The sequence below is a fragment of the Protopterus annectens genome, chromosome 11.part0 (genome assembly GCF_019279795.1).
Source record: "Protopterus annectens isolate FY-2018-M chromosome 11.part0, PAN1.0, whole genome shotgun sequence".
NCBI classification, from domain to species: Eukaryota; Metazoa; Chordata; order Ceratodontiformes; family Protopteridae; genus Protopterus; species Protopterus annectens.
This window is the reverse complement of record NC_056745.1, coordinates 178552419-178574685: the sequence shown is the minus strand read 5'-3', so window position 1 is coordinate 178574685 and position 22267 is coordinate 178552419. Positions and strand designations below refer to the sequence as shown.

General features: G+C 40.1%; 1 protein-coding gene and 1 long non-coding RNA gene across 4 annotated transcripts in view; one reads left to right on the top strand and one right to left on the bottom strand.

Moving 5' to 3' along the window:
* TSPAN9 (tetraspanin 9) overlaps positions 1-12100 on the bottom strand; it is a 2052609-nt gene extending 2040509 nt beyond the window's left edge. For 2 of the 3 annotated variants that reach the window (XM_044087579.1, XM_044087580.1), the window contains exon 1: positions 11726-12100. The gene's annotated coding sequence lies outside the window, so the exon portion shown is untranslated. Of the gene's footprint in view, positions 1-11438; positions 11511-11725 lie in introns of those variants that run through there. The other variant, XM_044087581.1, reaches the window with a different exon arrangement.
* The window catches only part of LOC122815245, an 80108-nt gene continuing 69437 nt past the window's right edge, over positions 11597-22267 (top strand). Inside the window, exons 1-2 of the long non-coding RNA XR_006366941.1 lie at positions 11597-11683; positions 21043-21139. This is a non-coding gene — a long non-coding RNA (uncharacterized LOC122815245). The remainder of the gene's footprint in view (positions 11684-21042; positions 21140-22267) is intronic.

Here is a 22267-nt window from a genome sequence, read left to right as displayed (position 1 = left end):
AATAAGGCAGCAGGGGGGTTACTAAGCTCAGTACTAGGCTGACATGCCCTTCATTATGTTTGTATGTTTTTCTAAGCAAAGTCTTATGTAAAGTCAGCTGCTTCCCCTTCCAAAGTGCAACAAATATTCCACTGTAATGCTTGTTTGGAATAGTCTACAGAGATTATCTGACATTTAAAGTAAAGTAATGATGACATACTTAACATATTTACATATTTTCAGCCAAGCAAGTGGGATACTATAAAATCCGATGGGAAAATACAGAAAAAAAATCAACCATCTTAATAATTTCATTTGACAGGTTAGACCATACTAAAATTTTTGCTGTAAGAACATGATATGATACATTACTGATAAATACACTTCCACAAGGCAAATCATTTATTTTAATGTGGCCAAACTGACAGAAAATACTCTCTGCATGCCACTTTAGAATTCTGTTCACCAAAACCAGGATATTTAATGAAGGTAGACAAAAATCTACACAGCTTTAATAATTAAAGTCATAAGCTCAGTATGCTTTATGAAAAAGCTTTTCTTTCATGCTGCAAGCCTGGCAGAGGAAGGTAGGTAAGGTACACAGGGCCATTAAAAAGTGTCCATCAAGGTATACTGAAAAGGGTCCCCTACATTATGCCAGTGAGGTGGGATTCATGAATAGAATCTTTCTGTGTCACATTAGCAAACTGATAGGGCAGATCAAGAGGCTAGTGGGAAAACCTTGTAGCAGGAATCCAATAAGGATTGTGAGTTTGAGATAACAGAGGAACTGAACACTGTACAAAGTGTAATCAGAAGTTAACGAAGTGTTCTGATCAGGTCAACCTCAAAACTGTATGGCTGAGAACTGTGAGTTTTCATAATTCCAAAAGATGGAAGGTTTGAAGTGTCTTTTTCTGTCTTTAGCTTGAGGAGATGGAAGTCCAAAATTGATCTATATAGGGGTATGAGATGAAGCCTTCACAAAGTAGGTAGTAATGCAGGGCACAGCACCCTCTCTTACAAAAAAACATACCTGAAAATTCTGTCTTCTGAAATTATAAGGACTGGCAATTCTAATGTCTACAGTTTTGACAACCAAAAAGAGAAAGAGAAAGAGGTTGGCGAAGAAGAAGTGGGACTGTCAGAGAGATGAAAAAAGTAGACAAGAGTCTAAGGAGATGAGGTGCATGGCAAAGAGAGAGGTGGTGAAGGCTAAGGATAAGGCGTATGAAGAGTTGTATGAAAGGTTGGACACTAAGGAGGGAGAAAAGGACCTGCACTGATTGGCTAGACAGAGGGACCGAGCTAGTAAAGATGTGCAGCAGGTAAGGGTGATAAAGGATAATGAGGGAAATGTACTCAAGCGAGGAGAGTGTGTTGAGCAGATGGAAAGAGTACTTTGAGGGGCTGATGAATGAAGAGAATGAGAGGGAGAGAAGGTTGGATGATGTGCGGATAGTGAATCATGAAGTGCAGTGGATTAGCAAAGAGGAAGTAAGGATAGCTATGAAGAGGATGAAGAATGGAAAGGCTGTTGGTCCAGATGACATACCTGTGGAGGCACGGAGGTGTTTAGGTGAAATGGCAGTGGAGTTTTTAACTAGATTGTTTAACGAAATCTTGGAAAGTGAGAGGATGCTTGAGGAATGGAGGAAAAAGTGTTTTGGTACTGATTTTTAAGAAAAAGGGTGATGTGCAGAACTGTAGTAACTACAGAGGGATTAAATTGATCAGTCACAGCATGAAGTTATGGGAGAGAGTAGTAGAAGCTAGGTTAAGAAGGGAGGTGATGATTAGTGATCAGCAGTATGGTTTCATGTCAGGAAAGAGCACTACTGATGCGATGTTTGCTCTGTGAGTGTTGATGGAGAAGTACATAGAAGGTCAGAAGGAGTTGCATTGTGTCTTTGTGGACTTAAGCATGTGACAGGGTACCTAGAGAGTAGTTGTGGTATTGTATGAGGAAGTCGGGAGTGTCAGAGAAGTATGTAAGAGTGGTACAGGATATGTACGAGGGTAGTGTGACAGCGGTGAGGTCTGCGGTGGGAGTGACGGATGCATTTAAGGTGGAGGTGGGATTACATCAAGGATCAGCTCTGAGCCCTTTCTTATTTGCAATGGTGATGGACAGGTTGACAAACATGATCAGACAGGAGTCCCCGTGGACTATGATGTTTGCAGATGACATTGTGATCTGTAGTGAGAGTAGGGAACAGGTGGAGGAGACCCTGGAGAGGGGGAGATATGCTCTAGTGAGAAGAGGAATGAAGGTCTGCAGGACTAAGACAGAATATATGTGTGTGAATGAGAGGGAGGATAGAGGAATGGTGAGGATGCAGGGAGTAGAGGTGGTGAAGGTGGATGAGTTTAAGTACTTGGGATCAACAGTTTAGAGTAATGGCGAGTGTGGAAGAGAGGTGAAGAAGAGAGTACAGGCAGGATGGAATGGGTGGAGAAGAGTGTCAGGAGTGATTTATGACAGACTAGTACCATTAAGAGTGAAAGGGAAGGTCTACAAGAGGGTAGTGAGACCAGCTATGTTATATGGGTTGGAGACAGTGACACTGACAAAAAGGCAGGAGTCAGAGCTTGACGTGGCAGAGTTGAAGATGCTAAGATTTGCACTGGGTGTGACAAGGATGGACAGGATTAGGAATAAGTATATTAGAGGGTCAGCCCAGGTTGGAAGGTTTGGAGAGAAAGGTAGAGAGGCAAGATTACGTTGGTTTGGACATGTGCTGAGGAGGGATGCTGAGTACATTGGGAAAAAGATGCTAAGGAAAAAGCTGCCAGGTAACAGGAAGGCCTAAGATATGGTTTATGGATGTGGTGAGAGAGGACATGCAGGTGGTTGGTGTGACAGAGCAAGATGCAGAGGACAGGAAGAAATAGAAACAGTTGATCCGCTGTGTCGACCCCTAACGGGAGCAGCCGAAAGAAGAAGACAGTTTTGAAAACCACTCTGATCAATGCTGGAGGGTTATGAGAGTAAGTATGACTGCAACAATCACTACACCTTACGGGCTGCCAAAGTAGTCAGCTGTATCCCTTGATAACAAGGTACTGGAGGGGAGATGACAGCTGTGGAAGGCAGGTAGACGGCTTTGATAGCTGACATACAGTAAGTGGAAAATATCACTACCAAAGAGGAGGCGGTGCAGGGATAGCAATGTCACAACATGACTGAACATTACTGACACTTTCCTAAGTTTATGACTGCATACAGGGAGTAGGTAAGGTAATTGGGTAGACATCTTTGATTACAGACTGGTAGGATGGTGTATAGGAACAGCTCCAACATCATGTACGGAGGGTTGGCTGCTACATTTCTGGTGCAGGATCAAGAAGCATGAACTATGGCACTGGTACAAGCTGTCAGCAGTGGGCTGTGCTCTCAGTGACACTGGTCCAAGCTGTCAGCAGTGGGCTGTGCTCTCAGTGACACTGGTCCAAGCCGTCAGCAGTGGGCTGTGCTCTCAGTGACACTGGTCCAAGCCGACAGCAATGGGCTGTGCTCTCAGTGACACTGGTCCAAGCAGTCAGCAGTGGGCTGTGCTCTCAGTGACACTGGTCCAAACGTCAGCAGTGGGCTGTGCTCTCAGTGACACTGGTCCAAGCTGTCAGCAGTGGGCTGTGCTCTCAGTGACACTGGTACAAGCCGTCAGCAGTGGGCTGTGCTCTCAGTGACACTGGTACAAGCCGTCAGCAGTGGGCTGTGCTCTCAGTGACACTGGTACAAGCCGTCAGCAGTGGGCTGTGCTCTCAGTGGCACTGGTACAAGCTGTCAGCAGTGGGCTGTGCTCTCAGTGGCACTGGTCCAAGCTGTCAGCAGTGGGCTGTGCTCTCAGTGACATTGGTACAAGCCATCAGCAGTGGGCTGTGCTGTCAGTAACACTGGTACAAGCTGTCACCAGTGGGCTGTGCTTTCAGTAACACTGATACAAGGTGTCACCTTTAGGCTGTGCTTTCAGTTTCCTGAAACCCTTCCAGCCTATTATCAACAGTGGGGATGTTTACGCATCATATGCCTCCTCCTCACTGATATACTTCTTTTGAGTATCTTTGATTCACCAGTGAAGGTATGCAGGGTGGAGTTTTATGAATTAAGTGCCTGCATTTGGTCCTTACAACAACATGAAGTAAAGAACGAGGGAAGCTATACAAGCCTTCAGAGATTCACAAAATCACATTTACAGTTTATTATATATGTTACTATGACTACAGTTACATAACCCTTCTTTTTAAATTATTGATGTAGCACTAATTAAACTTTATCCCTATTACAAGATCTGTTATCACTTCTAAAGAATGAAAAAGTCTACAAGGTTATATGAATGATCTCAAAGTTGTGGCCCCTCCGTCACTAATAAAATTTACTGAATGACACTTTCCAAAATCAAACTGAATGAAAATACTAATGCATAAAAGGTCAAACATAAAATAAAACCTAAAATAAAACGTTTGTCAAAATGCACAGTACACATACAATAGGAAAATTATACCTAAACACAATTTGGATTGTAAATAGACGGGGGCTGCAGTGACAGCCAACTTGGGTATTCCTGTAAGTATCATAAAAACTTTTTTTTTTTGGTCACAAGATAAAGAGGCAGGTGCTTGGTACAGGTTTCTGAAACATGTAATGAAGTAGAGTTTATAAAATATTTAGAAATACATTTCAAAGGAGGTCAGGAAGGCATGGGGTTCATGCTGTAAAGGTAAAGGTAAATTGGGTATAAAGACGGAGGGCATCATCCAACCCTAAAGGTGGAACAACTTGGATTTATATGAGAAGACTAAGTTGTCTGTGGGTCCGTAGCAGCTGCCAGCATATAATTTCATGAAGAGAGGAAATGGTGGGCAGGTTTACTTTATAGTAGTAGGAATAAATTATTTGCATCCAGTGGCCTTGCCATTTTTGGTTACTTTACATTATACCTTGCCTGAGTAATTATCAATGTAGCACCACTTAAGTGTCAGTAGCTCAACAGGTAACCCACTCTCCTTTCATGCAGAAGGCTATGGGTTCTATACCCATACCAGTTAAATTGATTGCTGACAGTGAAGTACAGCCTAAGGGGGTGCTGCACTCCTGAGTGCGTTGTTCCTTGCATGAGACGTTAAACCAAGGTTGCATCTAGTTCAGTTGGTGGTAGCTCAGGTGGATGTGAAAGATCCTGTGGCATCTATAAAAAAAACAGTAATTCGAATTCCATGATGCACTGGCCAAATTTCACCTAGTACTATAAGTACCACCAAAGGTCTCCCCTGAAGTGAGGCTACTAGCCTAGTGGAATTAACCTGGTCAAAGGATAAATAAGTAAAAATAAATAAAATGTATGACTGGATGCTTGATGCCTCAGCCATGAGTAACTGCTATGACTGGATGCTTGATGCCTCAGCCATGAGTAACTGCCTTATAACTACCACTGAAATGCTGGAATGTTTAGCAGTCAGCTGGAAAGCATTTGATTTTAAGAGAAAGTTAAATTTAAATGGGTGAAGCAGAGTAGTTCAGCATCTTAAATTATTTTTTCAAGATGTCAGATACACAACTCCACAGTGTAATTGAAGTCACACGGTGACCATACACATACTTAACCCAAGCACACTCATTATTTGCAAGCCTCAGAAGTAAAAATAAAAAAAGTATATAAATATATGATTACTAGTAATACAAGCTTTCATGTAGATATGCATTATGGTTTTCTTTTACTCCCCTATGATCCAACTATTTAATTCACTGGACTTTAATTACGTTAACAGACTTAATCCCATTATAAATCCCACACTGTTTAGTATGAGGCAACTACTAGAATTGCAACTGTTACTCAGAAAATGAAGAAGTGTCTTATTTTCAACTACCAGAGAGCAAAAATGTATACATTGTTTAATTTTTCATTATGTCACATTATGCAATATGATGTTAACTAAATTCTATAAATTTCATTTTGATGCCTCACTGTAATTTGCAAATCTATCTAAATGTACCCATATACAGTTTGCCAATGGTTGATTTTTCATTTTTGCCTGTATGACATGCTATTATATTGTGTCATTTTCCAATGCATATTGGTGTATCATTCTATACACACTCGTGTAATTCAATGTTTATTTACTATATTGTGCCTTACAGCCAGATTGTGGCTGAATAGTGTTCTTGATATGCCTAACAAACAAATAAAATAGTGCAACAACTACTGCAAGAAATGGAGTATCAACAACAAATAATACAAGACACTAGAGTCTATTTCTGATGTGGTCCTACTTGGATATCAACTGTAAAGGGTCAAAGGGCTCTGGGATTTGAAGTTTCTGTTCCCACTCAGAGCTATGCATCTTCAAGTAAATTTACATTTTGAGTGGGGAAAACAGTGCCGACTGACTCTTGTATTTTACCGAATATCTGTTTTACAATGCTGAATCTATTTTAGTATATTTCTGCTTTACTTTACATGTCTTTTACATCTGAAAAAAGCAATATACATCAGAGAAACAGAACAGTAATGAAAAGTTTTTTTTGTTGAAATTAGAGTGTGATGGGGCAGCACTAAAACACCAAGAATACAGGAATACTTTCTGATGAAGATTTTTTGGCTTGCACCTAGAATTGGAGTTCAAAAAATAAAATGTCAACCATTTCAAAAAAAGTAGGAATATTAATTTGCTTAACAATTTAACAAGTAAGTTTTAACCCCAAGTCCAAAATGTCAGGTGTAGAGATTGTGGCTTGGAAGTTTAGAAGTGGTTTAAGTTTATGAATTGTTTAATTTTGAAGCCCTAGGTTTCATTCCATCAAATGCCTTCTGCGGTGTGATTCAAACCAAATCATTTAATGAGACAGTGCTCTCATGTTACCCCTAAAAAGAAGAGCCACTGGTGCCATGAGTCAACATGGATAAAAAAGAAAATGACAACCATCTCCATAGGAAAGAGCACAATGGGTAAGTTATTGCTTTTAACAGTATAGTTAACTTTTGAAGATGTTGCCTAACCCTCTTTATTTGCAAAGCAACCTGGCTGTCAAGAAACATGGAGAAATATTTACAAAGCAGAAAACATGACAATTTAGATTTTGGTATACAGCATTGTAAAAGACTCAAGTTTGTTTTATAAAACAATATTTTTAACTAATTATGGGTCTTTAATGACATTGTCCAAGAGCATTATTTCTAGAGGATTCTGTGCTCTTCTACATAATGTCAGAGTTGCTGTTATGCTTGGAATATGAAGTATTTTAATCTTTATTTGTTGTTTGTTTTATTTTGTTTACTGATACTTTTAATGTTGTCATTCAGTTTGATTTTGGAAGGTGTCATTCAGCAAACTTTATTAAACACAGATCAGAGCACCAAAGTCCTGCAAAGCACTGAAGGGGTCTTAACTTTGAAACCATTCCTATAACCTCTCAACATGTAGACACCGACAATAGGAACAAAGGCTTTTGAAAAGTAAGAATATCTAGTCAAAAATCTGAACACTTAATTAGCATAAAACTTAAACACCAGAGAGCACACAATGCTTTCTGCTCCCAGTAGTAACGTGAGATACTATTCAGAAACACAAGTTTAAAAAAAAACTGAGTGGCAAACATGATGGAAAATATAACCACATTATCAAAGAGAGAGTGTAAAATCTGTAGACTGTATCTGAAATGTCCTGGAATACTCTACCATACAAGGTCAGTTATTTTTCCTACTGAAAAAAGGAGGTGTAAAATGTGACTCTTCTTTCTTTACATTATTGGTGGCACTACTATATTGGTCACATAGTGTGGTTTTCTATGCACTGGACAGCTTCAAAAATCACGTGTGATGAAGGGGATTCAGAAAATTCTGGGAATGGTTACAAAATGGGGACACGTGTCCAGAAATAGGTACATTATGTGCAGAGGTAAACTGGGGCAGTTAAGAGGTCATGTTCAGGTAACAGTGATTTGTCACATAGTCACATGTACTATACCACGTAACTGTGGTTCATAGGTTCATAGGTTCATAGGTTCATACTAGGCTATCTGCCCAAGGGCATTTATAAGCCTAGCCCATAGTTATGTGGCTTTCCTTTTCCCCTTTAGTTTGAATAAAACTAATGCTATCATTTTTTCTGTGTCTGTCAAGCAGTGACACTGAAGTATAAGCTGGAGTTCTTTCAGTCGGGGCAGCATAGACATAGGCAGTCCTGTAGGTGCTGGTAGAAGGCATTTTGGACACCCCCCTCTTTTCTTTGTGTGTTGTCCTTTTTGGGGGGGGGAATATGAGTATGAGGTGAAGTTAGTGCTGTGCTGGGGGCTCTCTCAGGAGAGGTGAACTCTGTCACAGACAGACATCGACTCCATATTCCATATTGAGAAAAGGGCCTCTGTGTGCATCTTGAGATTGAGGAGACTTGGCATTGACAGCATTACCTTAGTTTTTTTTTTTTTTTCTAGGGTGGTGGGTAGGGGTGGTAGGTTTTTGCCTAAAAAGGCAGCTAAAAGGCACACTATGGGTTGTTTATCCGGAAGCCAAAGGTGCGAGCAAGGTGCAAGGTGCAGCGCGGCCTTGCTGTCCAGCGCCAGCATGTCATCCCACATCCCAGGCACACAGACATTTTGAATGACACCAGAATTAGAATTTAAGCAGCTTATTATCTTATCACATCTTATCTAGGTATTCATGCATCATGGTGGTGGGTGCTGGTGAAAGGTCAGGGTCAGTCAGGGTCCTGCCTGGGCTACTTACATAATCAGAGCTCCTCGACGTTCCTGTCCGTGGTCAGGAGGTGGTCGTCGGGACTTGACACCCAGCGTGGACGACCAGCTGGTGAGACCTGCTGTTGCCGTTGAGACCCTAGTGGTGTTATGCTTATGTGATTCTAGCCTCTGGCGACACACAGCTTACTGTGACCTTTCTCTCCTCTCTGATGGTGACGTGGCGTCTGGTCAGTGTGTCTGAATCCAAAATCAAGTGTGTCTGTGGCCTTGTTTGGTTTGTTTGGCTGTGACTGTTTTGACACTCTGACTGTGTGGTCTATGTGTTGCATGTGTGTGTTGGGTCGAGTGGGGTAGTTGTTTGTGTCTGCTTTGGTGGCCTCTGCTGTTTTTTGGTAAATTTTGACCAGAGCCTCCAGTATGTCTTGTGTGATTGTGTGTGATATTGAAGAGTATGGTACCATGTGACTGTGTTGTAGTGTGTGGTGTGTGTGTGGCCCTCCTCTCCTGTGGTCTTGCCAGTGTTATGTTGAGAGAGCTCAGCTCAGCCTCCAGTGATATATATAGTTGCATCTCTCGCATGTATTGTGGACTGATTCTTAAACTGCTTTCTGTACAGCTGTACTCATGTACATTTTAAGTTGCTACACTGCTTTACTTGAAGCAATAATGCAGTATTTGTTGATAAAGATGAGGTAGGAGTTACCCTGTATCAGCGAGGGCTGACTTCTAGCCTTGTTAATGGGGTGACATGCATTAGCCTTTCTGCTACACATCATGCGTACTAAGTGTTACACTTTTCACAGCATAAGGGGTACAATAAATATTTAGCTGATAAAATGAGCTCATTCACATGTATGTGCATCTCCAAATTTGGGCTTAGCGCAACATTAGATCCATGTTTTGCAAATCCTCTCCAAGTTTTATTCCTTCTTGATTATTTACCACGTGTTAACTAGATGAGAGTGCTGATTGGTTGTAATTTTCAGCCAAAACATCAGCCACAAAGGCAAAAGTAAATGCAGTACACAGATAACTGAACAAAAGTATCAACCACCATGTTTTGAGGAGGCAAGAGGAAACTGGAATAAACAATACAATGAGTGAACATGCCAACTCCACAGACCCACATGGCAGAACTGAACTTTAGACCTTAAGCTGTGAGGCAAAGAGGTTAACTACTGAGTTACTGTACTGCCTTGTTAACTGTCTCTTCACTGCATACATTTTTCTTTCTTTTTTTTTTTTATATAGCCCTTGATCAATTAAACTACAGCTTCTTTTACAGTAATAGTATGCCAACGTGTCCATGCAACAATGGAATGAAAGCAGAGACAAGTAATCTAATAGTGGGAAGTACAACAATGAACACACACTTGAGGAAGGAATGTCAGGATACGTTTGTACAGTGAACCAGAAATACAGGATAACCCAGAGCATCAGTACTAAACATAAATGGGGGGGGGGGGGGTGTTCTGAGGTCATATCATTGTCTAAAATTTAACAAAGTTCATTTCTCACATTTGTCAAATACCAGTCATTTCACCATGAGTCATGTGCTTTTGTTATCAAAACAGTTTAGGAAAAACAACTGCTGAAACTTTTCCTGCTAGGGGTAGAAACCTGTCTGCAGAAACTTTATACTTTTTGCATACAGGTTTTAACCTCAGTCTAAGGAATTCTAACCATTTCATTACACAGGTTGTTTACAATAACCAACAAAACTCTTGAGTTGGCTGCCATTGTCACGATTAAACAGTGAGCAAACCACACCAGTTAGTATTAAATAAATATTCTTGTGTACTAATTAAACTATCCTGATGAGCTCTTTGTTGAAAATAAGGGTGCAAAAGATCAGAGGTAAACAATTTTTTTTTCATAATTATAAACCTTTGAAAGTTGACAGATATCTGTCCAGCCCGTTATCAGCTGTTAAGCTTGTCCACCATAAAGACTACCAATTATCACTGTTTCAGAACTTATGCATATTTCTTCCATTTCGGTTTTCAGACTTAGTGGGACTAACCTTATGTTTCATATTTTCAACAAATAAATGCAATTCAAGTATCTATAGTCCAAAAGAACAAGCTTCAACTATTTGAAAAGGTGCAAATTTGCTAAGGTATTGGTTTACCAGTGATGTCAATACTTCCCATAACCTCCAGAATAACTCACAACATTGGTGGCATGTGCCGGTGCATGACTCCCTGCTACTTAGGTGCTCCTAAGTATTGCAACAGGCAAGCAATCCCAGCATTTAAAGTTTTGCCACAGTTACAAGAGTTAACTGCCAGCTGGCTTACAGATTTGCAAACCATGTTTTCTTCCACTATCAGTAGATGACAGCACAATTACCACCCCCCCCCCCAAAAAAAACGCTACTGCCACCTAAATGTAGCGTCATTAAACACTTAACAGTATGCTATTTACGATACAATGTGGCAATATCAGTACGGCATACTTTGATTAATATATTTGTTTATAGCATGTAGTAGTTTCGGCACTAATCATGTTTCATGCTTCATTAACAAAAAATGCGTGGTAGCACTGCTACTTAACCAGTAAGGACACGGTGCCACATTTACAGGCAGTGGCAGCTTCTGTCTCCGACGTGGGACACCCTTACCTCCACAAACTAATCACACTGCCAACCACAACGACATACACACCATGCCATTCCCAGTTTAAACACGAACCATCTACATGCATAAGCAAGTATATGGAAAAAGTAAACACATTCGTCCATTTTAATCGTACATTTACTTACACTTGGGGAAACGGACCCCTAAATTCCGACAGGACCGATGCATCAAAAATAACCCAGCGCAGCATGTCCGGGACACATTTGCTGCGAAGTGACCCAAAGCAACAAGAAGAAAACAGCTGGAATGAGAAAAACAGCACAAGACCACCCGTGATCTGTACTTCCTACAGCTACTCTGAAGGCTGCAGCCCAAGTCTGCAAAGTTAAAACAGATTTCATTCTCCAAAGCCACAAGCAAGATGCAGAAGGTAAGCACTGTAGGTACTGCTCCCGGACTTTTGGTAACTTACCTTTAATGCTGCTCTTCTGTTTCTCTTCTCTTTTCCAGGAAACGGGAAAGTTCTGCTCAGCTTTTAGGAAAGAGTTAAAAGGGAAAATCCGTCCTGGCAGCAGGGAAGAATGAAGCTTAGAGCCGAGGACCACAAGTAAGGGGGTCCCAGGAGTGGAATGTTCAGCAGCTTGTTAGGACCCGTCTACGCACGACAAGGTCACTGGGTTGGGGTGGTCAAGTAAACAGGGCCACAAGCAAAGCCCTGCGACCCAAATCCCAACACAACTTGTTGATCAGAAAAAGCGATCGTCCTGTTTTACAGCGTTGTGTCCCAGCCTGCCTCCTTGGACTTTGCAGCTGGAAGCGGAAATGCATGGATGGAGGGAAGGGGAGGGGGAGAGAAAGCCAGGAGAGTTTGGGAATCGGTGGTGACTTTTGCAAACGTCGCATTCCAGGCGAATTCCTCTTCACCATTCATTTCTTTCTGAGCCCCGAGGGTAAAGTCATTGAAAGAACAAAGTTCTCTTGAGTGCTGAGAAAGCTTGTCAATCTTCCAAAATAAGCTGCTATTGTTAATTTCGAAATAATACTGAGAGCGTTAAAAACCCTTATTATAAAAGCACATAATACATTACATTAAACGTGAGTATTTTGAAACGTATCAAATATATTAACAGCAACTGATGCAGAGATAAATCAAAGACAGGTATAATCGTTGCACAGTGCAAACCCATTTTAAGTCGTTAGCAGTCGTGTTTTCTTTTTCTTTCCTTTTGATTATTTGTAAATAATAATAGGAGAGGTGATGCCTGTCATGGGTTCAGTGTGTTGCTGCTGGTCCAGTGTTGCCTAGGTGTGCATTGTACTTTTGCAACTGCATTAGACTGTGAAAGAAAGTGTTATGCTGGAGTGCCTTACTGAATTTATAAAATGTGCCAGAACATATATAGTGTTGCCACCTTTTCAAATGCCCAAAGTGGGACAATTGTGGTACAAACATCAGATTTTGCAGGCCAAAGTATACCCACGGCCAGTACAAGGGACAGCACTTCACTTTTTTGCCTAAATAAAAGCTTATTCTTATAGCATTTTAGTTGCTTGTTCTGTTTCTTATAACATTTAGGTGTTTCAGATACAGAATAACTGTTTTATGCAACTATTACATAAAATATAGGAAATAATTTTTCCCCAATATCTCAGGACATTTGCTTTTTTGCAGGACACAACTTCCCAAAGAGGGACTGTCCCTTGCAAAGTGGGACAGGTGGTAACCCTATATATGGCAAGAGAATAAATAAGTAATTGAAGGAGAGAGAGTGTGTGTGTGTGTGTGTAATGCCTCTCAACTCTCTACTGTCCAAAGTTTTCTGTAGAATGTCCACATTTTTGGCTCATATTTTTCATCTGTTCCTCATAAAATTTGTGGTTTTCTAAATGTCATTCAGGACTGAAGTCACTAAATAATGGCAGACATTTGAGTTTCAGACTTCATATCATTTAGAAAATACATACTAACAGAAAACCTTTAATTCTAGCAAATTTCTAAGTTTATATGGGCAATATTTAAAATTTGTCCATCCCTGTTTTAGGCCTTTATCCATTCATTATTTTTGGCTTTGTCAAGATTTCTTGCGCTAAGAGGTTGAGAGCTATGGTGTGTGTTTGTCCTAGGGACCCACTTGAAAGTTAAAGCAGCAGTTATGCTCCACCGGCATCATCTCTTAAGTCATATATTCTTTACTAGCATAATTGGGTTTGTGGCACTTCTTTAAATATTTGCAGATGCAGTACTCACCATAGTCACATTTACTGCAGCAGTACCTACCCTTCAAAGTAAAATGAATTAAAAATTAAACGAGAGAATATGTACTGTTGCACTATATTATACCCTCTCCCCCAGATTTATAAAATTACTTTTTTGTATACCAGGACTATATAAAAGATTTGACTAAGAACTATACTGGACAGGATTCAGAAACAACTAGCACAATGCATTAGGCAAACTAGCAAGCTGAGTCATAGCTTTCAGAGTACGGCTGATTCATAGATACAAGCTAGCTCCATGGCACAAGTAGGTGAAATTGTACATTCAACTTCATAGGCTAACAACCATATAACAATATGAAAATGAACAGCATTATGGTAATGAGCCCAGCAATGAATGCAAATGAGGGTAAACAACATTACAGAGTTGTTCAGAAATGTAGAAAAAATACATGATTACCCATGCACGGCAGCAAGTCTGTAGACTGTGATTCCTTAGGAGAATTTATATATATTATAATTATATTATATATTAACCACCCAATACATGTTTCAGGTCACTTTCACAGGCAGTGTCCACGACAGGATCTGTTGTTGCTCTCCAGATCTCAGAAAGATTTTGACTCCTACCATATAGCTCTTCTCCAACAAAAACATATGTGAATGATATCACGAGGACAGAGACACCATATAACAGCTAATAGACATGTGCTGTCCTCATATAGAATCCTATGGCACTAATATACAACTTACAAAGCATGGCTGAGATACTTTGTAGCTCTGCATTGTTAATGATCAACAACACTGGTTATTTAGGCTTGTAATAGTTTGCACACTGATAGCCTAGTATTTACCTATGAACCTATTAACATTACTGAACATTTGTTTGGACTGATGAAGATCCACATCCACTGCCTAGTTTCCTCCAATGGTGGTATGTTATGGAGAGCTGCAAAAAGATATTTGCTATCTGTGCAGTTTTTCCCAATGTGATCTGTGGACATCTACAGCAAGGGATTACCATCAGAGCACCAGAAAAACAAGGCAGTAGCTGAGGATGTGCCAGATGCAGAGTTGTCAGAAGAAGCAGATGCAGGAAAAGATCTTGCGAGGCAGAGGTGGCAGTGGCAAAAAGGCTTACTCTGGTCCACAACTGTGGGCCAAATTAAATGCAACGATGTTTATAACTGATGCATGAAATGCTTAACTGAATCTATGTCTGGTATCCACCATCCATATTCACAGATGGTCTGCAGCAGTACATCAGTCACTGTTTTGGACAACGTCTCTAGATGTTTGTTCTCCTCTGGTGGCATGCAATACTTCCACAACCACGTGGTGGCATTGGTACCTACATATTTAGCCTATTCAGTTTTGATTATTTAACATGCTCTCCCCTCCCACTCTTTCACCACGTTCCATATCTGATCCACAGACAGAGATATTGGGCATCATAAGACAGTCTTCTCCATCTGAGCCACATACAAGAGGTCATGGTGCACCACTCTCAGTCCCAAAGCCTCTGTCTTGGGCAGCTGCTGCCTGCACCTGAGCCCCTGTCCTCTCCCATCCATTGTTGCAGGTTTCTTGAGCTCTACTCTTCTCCCAGCAGGTTTTTATGGAGCCACCCTACACAAAAATTGTTTTACAGTTATCCCATCAAATGTTCTACACTTCTGTAGTCTGTAGCTAAATGTAGTTATTTATTGCAGAGCTGCATCACAACCCACCCTGTGTCTCCATACCACTGTTAGGAGGTAGCTGTGGAGCAATCCCCTTCCCCCAACAATAATAAAATTAGTACAGTTATGCAAAAATTCTCACCACTTGCCAGTGGCTTGTGTATCCTTAATAGAGTAGGTATAGATCAGTCCTTTCATTTGTACTCCAATAACAATATCAGACAATTTCCTTTGTACACCAATAACAGTATCACACAATCATGTTTGATTCATTGTTCCTGCAAAATCAGTAGTGCAATGAGCACTGCAATGGCTGTGGCTGTTTCTACTGAGCAGTTTTGAGACTTGCAGTGTGGCTTTTATTCTAATGAAGATTTTAAAGTAAGTGTCTCTGAATCACGCATTTAACATAATGTATTACAGAACTAGCCTGAGCACCAAGGCTTATGTTTGTCAATGCACATGCACTGAAGACTGTGAAATGGTCCGAGCATATTGGGACAGATTTGTGACCTCTACACAGCTATGGGTTTCTTAATTCACTTATGGCCACAGGGGTACTGTGCTCCATGGACACCAACATTGTTTATATATGGCCTACACCTTTAGGAAGACATGGTTCTCCCCACCCACAACCACCCTGGAACAACATTTGGTAACATGTGACTAAATGGTGGCACTGAGTTTGTCGTGCTGCCCTGCTGACCATCAGTGCACATCATAGGTCAGCCACAGTGTGTGTCAGCATGAATCTGGTAACATTTTCCTCCATGCAGCCCTGGCTTGTAAAAGGGCTGCGTGATGAATGGTTCCTGCATGGTGCAGGAAAGAAACTAATAGGGGCCACTGGATGTACATACTGGGAGACGCCTATGAGAGCTTCCAGTAAAGAGTGGATGCCTGGTGCTGCATTACCAGAGTGGTGAGTCATACCATGGCTATCACCTGCTCTGGTCAGTCGAGCATACCATGGCTATCAACTGCTCTGGTCAGCCGAGCATACCATGGCTATCACCTGCTCTGGTGAGCCGAGCATACCATGGCTATCACCTGCTCTTGTGAGCCGAGCATACCATGGCTATCACCTGCTCTGGTGAGCCGAGCATACCATGGCTATCACCTGCTCTGGTGAGCCGAGCATACCATGGCTATCACCTGCTCTGGTGAGCCGAGCATACCATGGCTATCACCTGCTCTGGTGAGCCGAGCATACCATGGCTATCACCTGCTCTGGTGAGCCGAGCATACCATGGCTATCACGTGCTCTGGTGAGCCGAGCATACCATGGCTATCACCTGCTCTGGTGAGCCGAGCATACCATGGCTATCACCTGCTCTGGTGAGCCGAACATACCATGGCTATCACCTGCTCTGGTGAGCCAAGCATACCATGGATATCACCTGCTCTGGTGAGCCGAACATACCATGGTTATCACCTGCTCTGGTGAGCCGAACATACCATGGCTATCACCTGCTCTGGTGAGCCGAGCTACCATCAATATGGTGAAGTAAAGAACTACTGCAATGCTCTTCTTAGCCAATAAGAAGATGGAGTTGGTGGGAGGGAGCCAGAGTTCTACAGTAAATATTAGTGATAGATGATTACTTGTACATAGGTAGGCATTCTTAGTCAGCTTTATGCAGGACTTGCGGTTTATGAACATGTTTCTTTTTGTTTTCTGTGTTTTTTTAATGGGAATCCTCTTGGCAACATTTCTGTGATTACTTTCTTTTCACAAGGAAACATGCATTCCGTGAAATAATTTACAATCTTACTTGCAAAGGCTTATGATAAGCTTGTGGCTTCCTCAACATGCTTCTGGAATATGCTTGTGCCTAGGATACTGACCTCTGTCATAATCTTGGTTTCCAGCAGTACTGAATATTCATGCACAGACTGCGCATCCATGCTATAACACGTAACAGAGACTGCCAAATGCTTGAGCATCCATCAGGCAAAGGTCAAGTTAGTTGCGTGAGCTTACTGATGTATATTGCAGCCAGATACAGTAACCCATCTGTCTGGGAGACCACCATCGATATCTGGGGGATGGTAGCTTAGTTTTTTGTGGCTATGCTTAACATTTGTGTGATTAACAGATGTGCCTGGATCACCAATGATACGTCTTCTTCTCAGGGTAGTAATGCTGCTATTAAAACACAGTTTTTATGGTTTGTTCTATTAGCTATATGCAGAGAGTGGAACCATATTCTGCTAATTTTCAGTACAATATCTGTATGTTTGAGTCCTGCAGACCAAAATTTGAGGTGCATCTATTGGTGCTCTCTAAATCCCATGACAAAGGTGTCCTAACATTTTCTGTGGACAAGCAGTTGATAGGTGTTAACCTTGTCTCTGAATCTGAAACTTAAATTCCATCGCTGTCAGAAAAAAATGCACGTGTGTGTGTGTGTTTAATTATATATCACATGTGCAAATGTGTTTATATACGTACAGACACACACAAACGCATGCAGACACACACACACAGAGTCAAGCTAGAAAATTTCAACAGCCTTTAAAAACCTCAAAACACTTATATTATGTGTGCATCGTATGCTCCTTAGGACAAAGGAGGTAGCGGACTCAAGGAGCAAGCTAGTAAAATGGCAGAAATGGCACTATAAAAGAGATGCAGATTGGTCCCTATAAGACAGATGCTGGAGTTTTGTTCTTTTTTGTGCTCATCAACAACTCCGGTTGTGGGAGTATGTACCAATCATGGGATTGTGCAGCATCCCAACTAAAGTCACATCAGCTGTATTGTTTTTTTTTGTACTCCTCAGCTCTGGTTGAATTGGGAACTAACTTGGGTATTACCCATAGTGCCGACTGACCTAGCTAAAGCTCTATAACTCATCTAGGGGGTTATAGCTCTATGTACACAGGTAGTGCAATTTGCAATGTCAAATATCTTTCAGTAAACCAGTTTATTTTTGTTAATTCTTCTGCTTAGTATAAGAATTCCAATTTCTCCTTAATGTCATATGCTTTCCACCTTAAGAGAACTGATATCTGCAGTCAGTATTTTTCTGACTATTCATTCCAGCTATTCAAAGAATCTAGCTCATTGTATTATATTTTTACACATTTAATCGGTGCTGCGGTAGTGTTGTCGCCTCACAGTAAGACGCTGTCCGGTTCGATTCCCAGCTAGAGCGTCTTCTGCGTGGAGACATGCGTGAATGGGCGTACCTTCGTTGAAGGTTGTGCGTCAAGCCTGGCAAGCCGGTACGTAAAAATCAACTGCCAATGATTAGCAGACCGGAGTTCCGCTGTGGCGACCCCTAACCGGGAAAAGCCGAAAGACACAAACAAATCAATGAAGTAATTAAAAGCTAGTTTATTGTCAGTGATGTATATAGTATTAATATAAATTACATAATAAATAATTAAATAATTATTTTTGTAATGTAAAATATTACACTGTCCTACAGTATCTTGTAGCAAGTGTTGTAGGAAATGTTGACATTTTTTCTGGAATATAGTGTTTGTAGATTTCTGTATATTGGTCACTAGGTTATGTATCTTTAGCCCATTCCAGGATGTTATCTAATCTTTTTTGCAGGGCCCTTATATCTTACACAGATGGTATTGTAGAAGTAATTTAATTGCATGACCCACATTTATGACTTTATTGGGGACTATAATATTAGATGTATAGATTGTTAATAATGGGCCTGTTGTTGAACCTTGAATGGCACCCTATGTCACTGGAGTCAGTGACTCAAAACGTTTTCATGTTGGATAAGACTGCCTTCATCCAGGAGCCAGACATGTTGCTTTTGTTACCTTATTCACTGATACTATTAGCACACTTTCATCTTATACTAGTTTTTTTGTTGCTAATTTCCATCCATCTTTGTTTACCGTTGAAGAGACAGGTTCTTAAAGAAAAACAAAAACCTTTTTCTGTGTTATTTCTTAGAGTAACTGGCAGTTATCACAGAGGGTTAAGGCTGTGAACTACAGTTCTGGTACTACAGGGTTTGATCCTCTTGGCCTGCTGTGTGACCTTGAACAAGTCACTTAATCAGACATTGGTCCCAGATTGTCCTTGAAAAGGGATTGTATTCAGTGGGCCTATGTAGATATACACTGGGTATTATTATTATTATTATTATTATTATTATTATTATTATTATTATTATTATTATTATCTTGGATGTAACTTGCTGATAAGGGCATTTTGTTGGGGGTGCTTCGGTTTCTCAACCTCAGAGGTCCCACTGGGCTGGCCAGCAAATTGCAACAATGTGTGATTGATTAGGTGCCACTTTATTTTTATAATCTAGTTTTGTGAAAATGTGTCCATACTGCTAAGCTTCATATGCATCTCCACATTATTATTTGTACTGACTCAACAGAGAAGGGACACGTATACAGTACGTGGTAAATGACTTGGTGGTATGGCTGCTGGGGCCTATAATTTTCCACTAGAAGCATTTTGTCATCTTCTGTCTAACATGCTGCATTCATGCGTGAGATGTCCTGCTAAGGAGGACAACTGACAGGGAGTCACATCAGCCACACAAGCAATTGTGCAAGGGTCTCCATGTTAGGGAGGACAGCTGTCAGAAAGTCATGTCAACCACAAAGGCAAGTGCATTCAAAAGTATGATATAAGTGAATTTATCACAACTGCTGGTATTTGATGACAACAGTTTCTTTCTGAGTACTGCAACAGTGCTATATATGTGTGTGTTTATATAAATATATATATATATATATATATATATATATATATATATGTGTGTGTGTGTGTGTGAGAGTGTGTATGTATGTATATGTATATATATATATATATATATATATATATATATATATACACAGAGAGAGAGAAAGAGATGAACAATCTAATTTGAGATCCAACTCCCAAGAAACTTTTTTAGCTGTTATTTTTGACTTCACATTGTTGCAACATTTGCCTATTCTGCAGCCTACAAAGAAAGAAGTGTGCAATTAAAAGAAAGTTTATACTTAAAATGAAGGTAATGAAATCTTAGGAACTTAGTCTCCTGGTTTTACTTACAGACTTGTTTGCAGGCAACAACATAAACAAATGTTGTAATGATTGTTCCGATTATAAATGAAACTTGATGGCTAGACTAGACATAAAGCATGGGTGGGTACTGCAGTTCCGAAAGACTAGCCATTACTAAATTAATTAGTTAATTAGTTTATTTATTTTACTTCATGAATGCACACGTTTTTAACCCTTGAAGATAACATCAGTGTCTGATCTAGGGGAACCCATGGAATGGAAACAGCCTGGGTCCACCACTACTTGGTGACCTGCAGCTTGTAACTTGTGAAAGGGGGTAATGTGCCTTGTCCTTAAAGTTAAGAAATATAGACACTTGGTAGTTTAAGCTTAATTTCTTACTGTAAAGATAGACCTGCTCCTCTAGTTATCTTATTGACTGATTTTAATGATGAGCAAACAAATTTACAGCCTCTGTTTATCACGGCATCATGGAAGATGTAAATTTTCGTTATAAAGAATTATGTTTCAGCAGCATGCTTTAAGAATATACAATGGCATGCAGGTCTTTAATAGTGCACCCATGTGCACCCATGCCAGCAAAGCAAACACCATTTTGTAGTACCAGTGCCACACATCGGCTTCATTATGACCTCATCAGTATACCAGAAGTACAATAAAACAGATGACATAGATGGAAACATTCAGCTGATACATGTGTACTTTGGCAGTACATTTTGATTCTTGGATTAATCTTTCACTGCAACAAGCAGAGAAAATCAGAAAAGCAAACCATGTTTTTTGTATTATTTCGTAAAGTAGTTTTACTGTAAATTCTGTCAGCTTATAACTTCAGACAACTATCTATCTCCATTTCATTTACACCTACCTTCTGCTCTCTTTAAGGACCACAACACCGACTCTATATTTATCTCTATATTTATGAACCCGAATCTGATATCTGAGGTCAAATTTTGGGTCAAAGGATCATTGCAGTTTTCTGGTAGGTATGACTTTATTTCTTAAAGAGAAACATACTTATTGTTGGGTTTGTTTGTTTGCTTGCTTGCTGGGGTAAGAGGACTGGCCACAGGGACCTTTTCAACTATGAACCAAGATCAAACTACACAATTCATAAAATTAATCATTTAAGTGAACACATGAAATAAAAAGTACATATTTCATTTTTATATAAATAAAGCTATTTACAAAATAAGAACTCATGATTGTGTGTGAGGGGAACACATTCAAGCAAAATGAGGCAAGCAGTGGTACTACGTTTTTAGGATTAACCATTTTCATTGAATCAGTGCATTTTTTCCTAAAGTACTTTTGTTGCTATCTTATATATTGAATTATTTATTTGCTTAACTTGGTTGGTATCCTTGTTCACAGGTCCTTTTCAGCCACAACCTATACTAAGCAGACAGTGACAACCTACATAAATTGCACAGTGATAAAGTCATACAATATTTGAAGGAAAACATTAATACAGACGACATATTTCGAAGTACATTCCCTGTTTTATTCCAAGTTGGTCCAATTTTGTTGAAAGCTTTATTACCAACAGAAGATTTGAAAGATAGTATTTTCAGAATTAAAAGTTTCATCACTAGGTGATCTAAGGTCTTAGGAGGGTACTCTAATTATCAGCATTAAAGATATTGGGAAGCATATGTATCATTTGATTAATTTGAATAGAAAATTAGAGAGCAAAAGGTTTGTTTGCATATCTCTCATCCTTTTAGCACAAAAAATCTGGGCAAAGCTTAAAATAATGGGGAACAAAGGCCCAAAAAAACAGGGACACATTTTAAATATTGTTCTTATAAACTTATAAAGTTGCTAGAATCACAAGTTTTGCATTAGCATATATTTTCTGAAGGATACAAAGTCTGAAACTCAAATGTTATGTTCTTATTTAGTAACTTCATTCCTCGGGGATTTGCCATAGATCTACCATAAATTTACAAATTTTATGAGGAACAGATAAAGCAGAAATCTGGACATTCTGCAAAAATCTGGATAGTTGAGAGGTATGTTTGTCTTCTAACTGTAAACCTGGTGAGTCTTTTGAAGGAGTAGGCAGTAGTGTGTCTTTGGTTCTGCAAAAAAGAAATAAAAAGTGTCA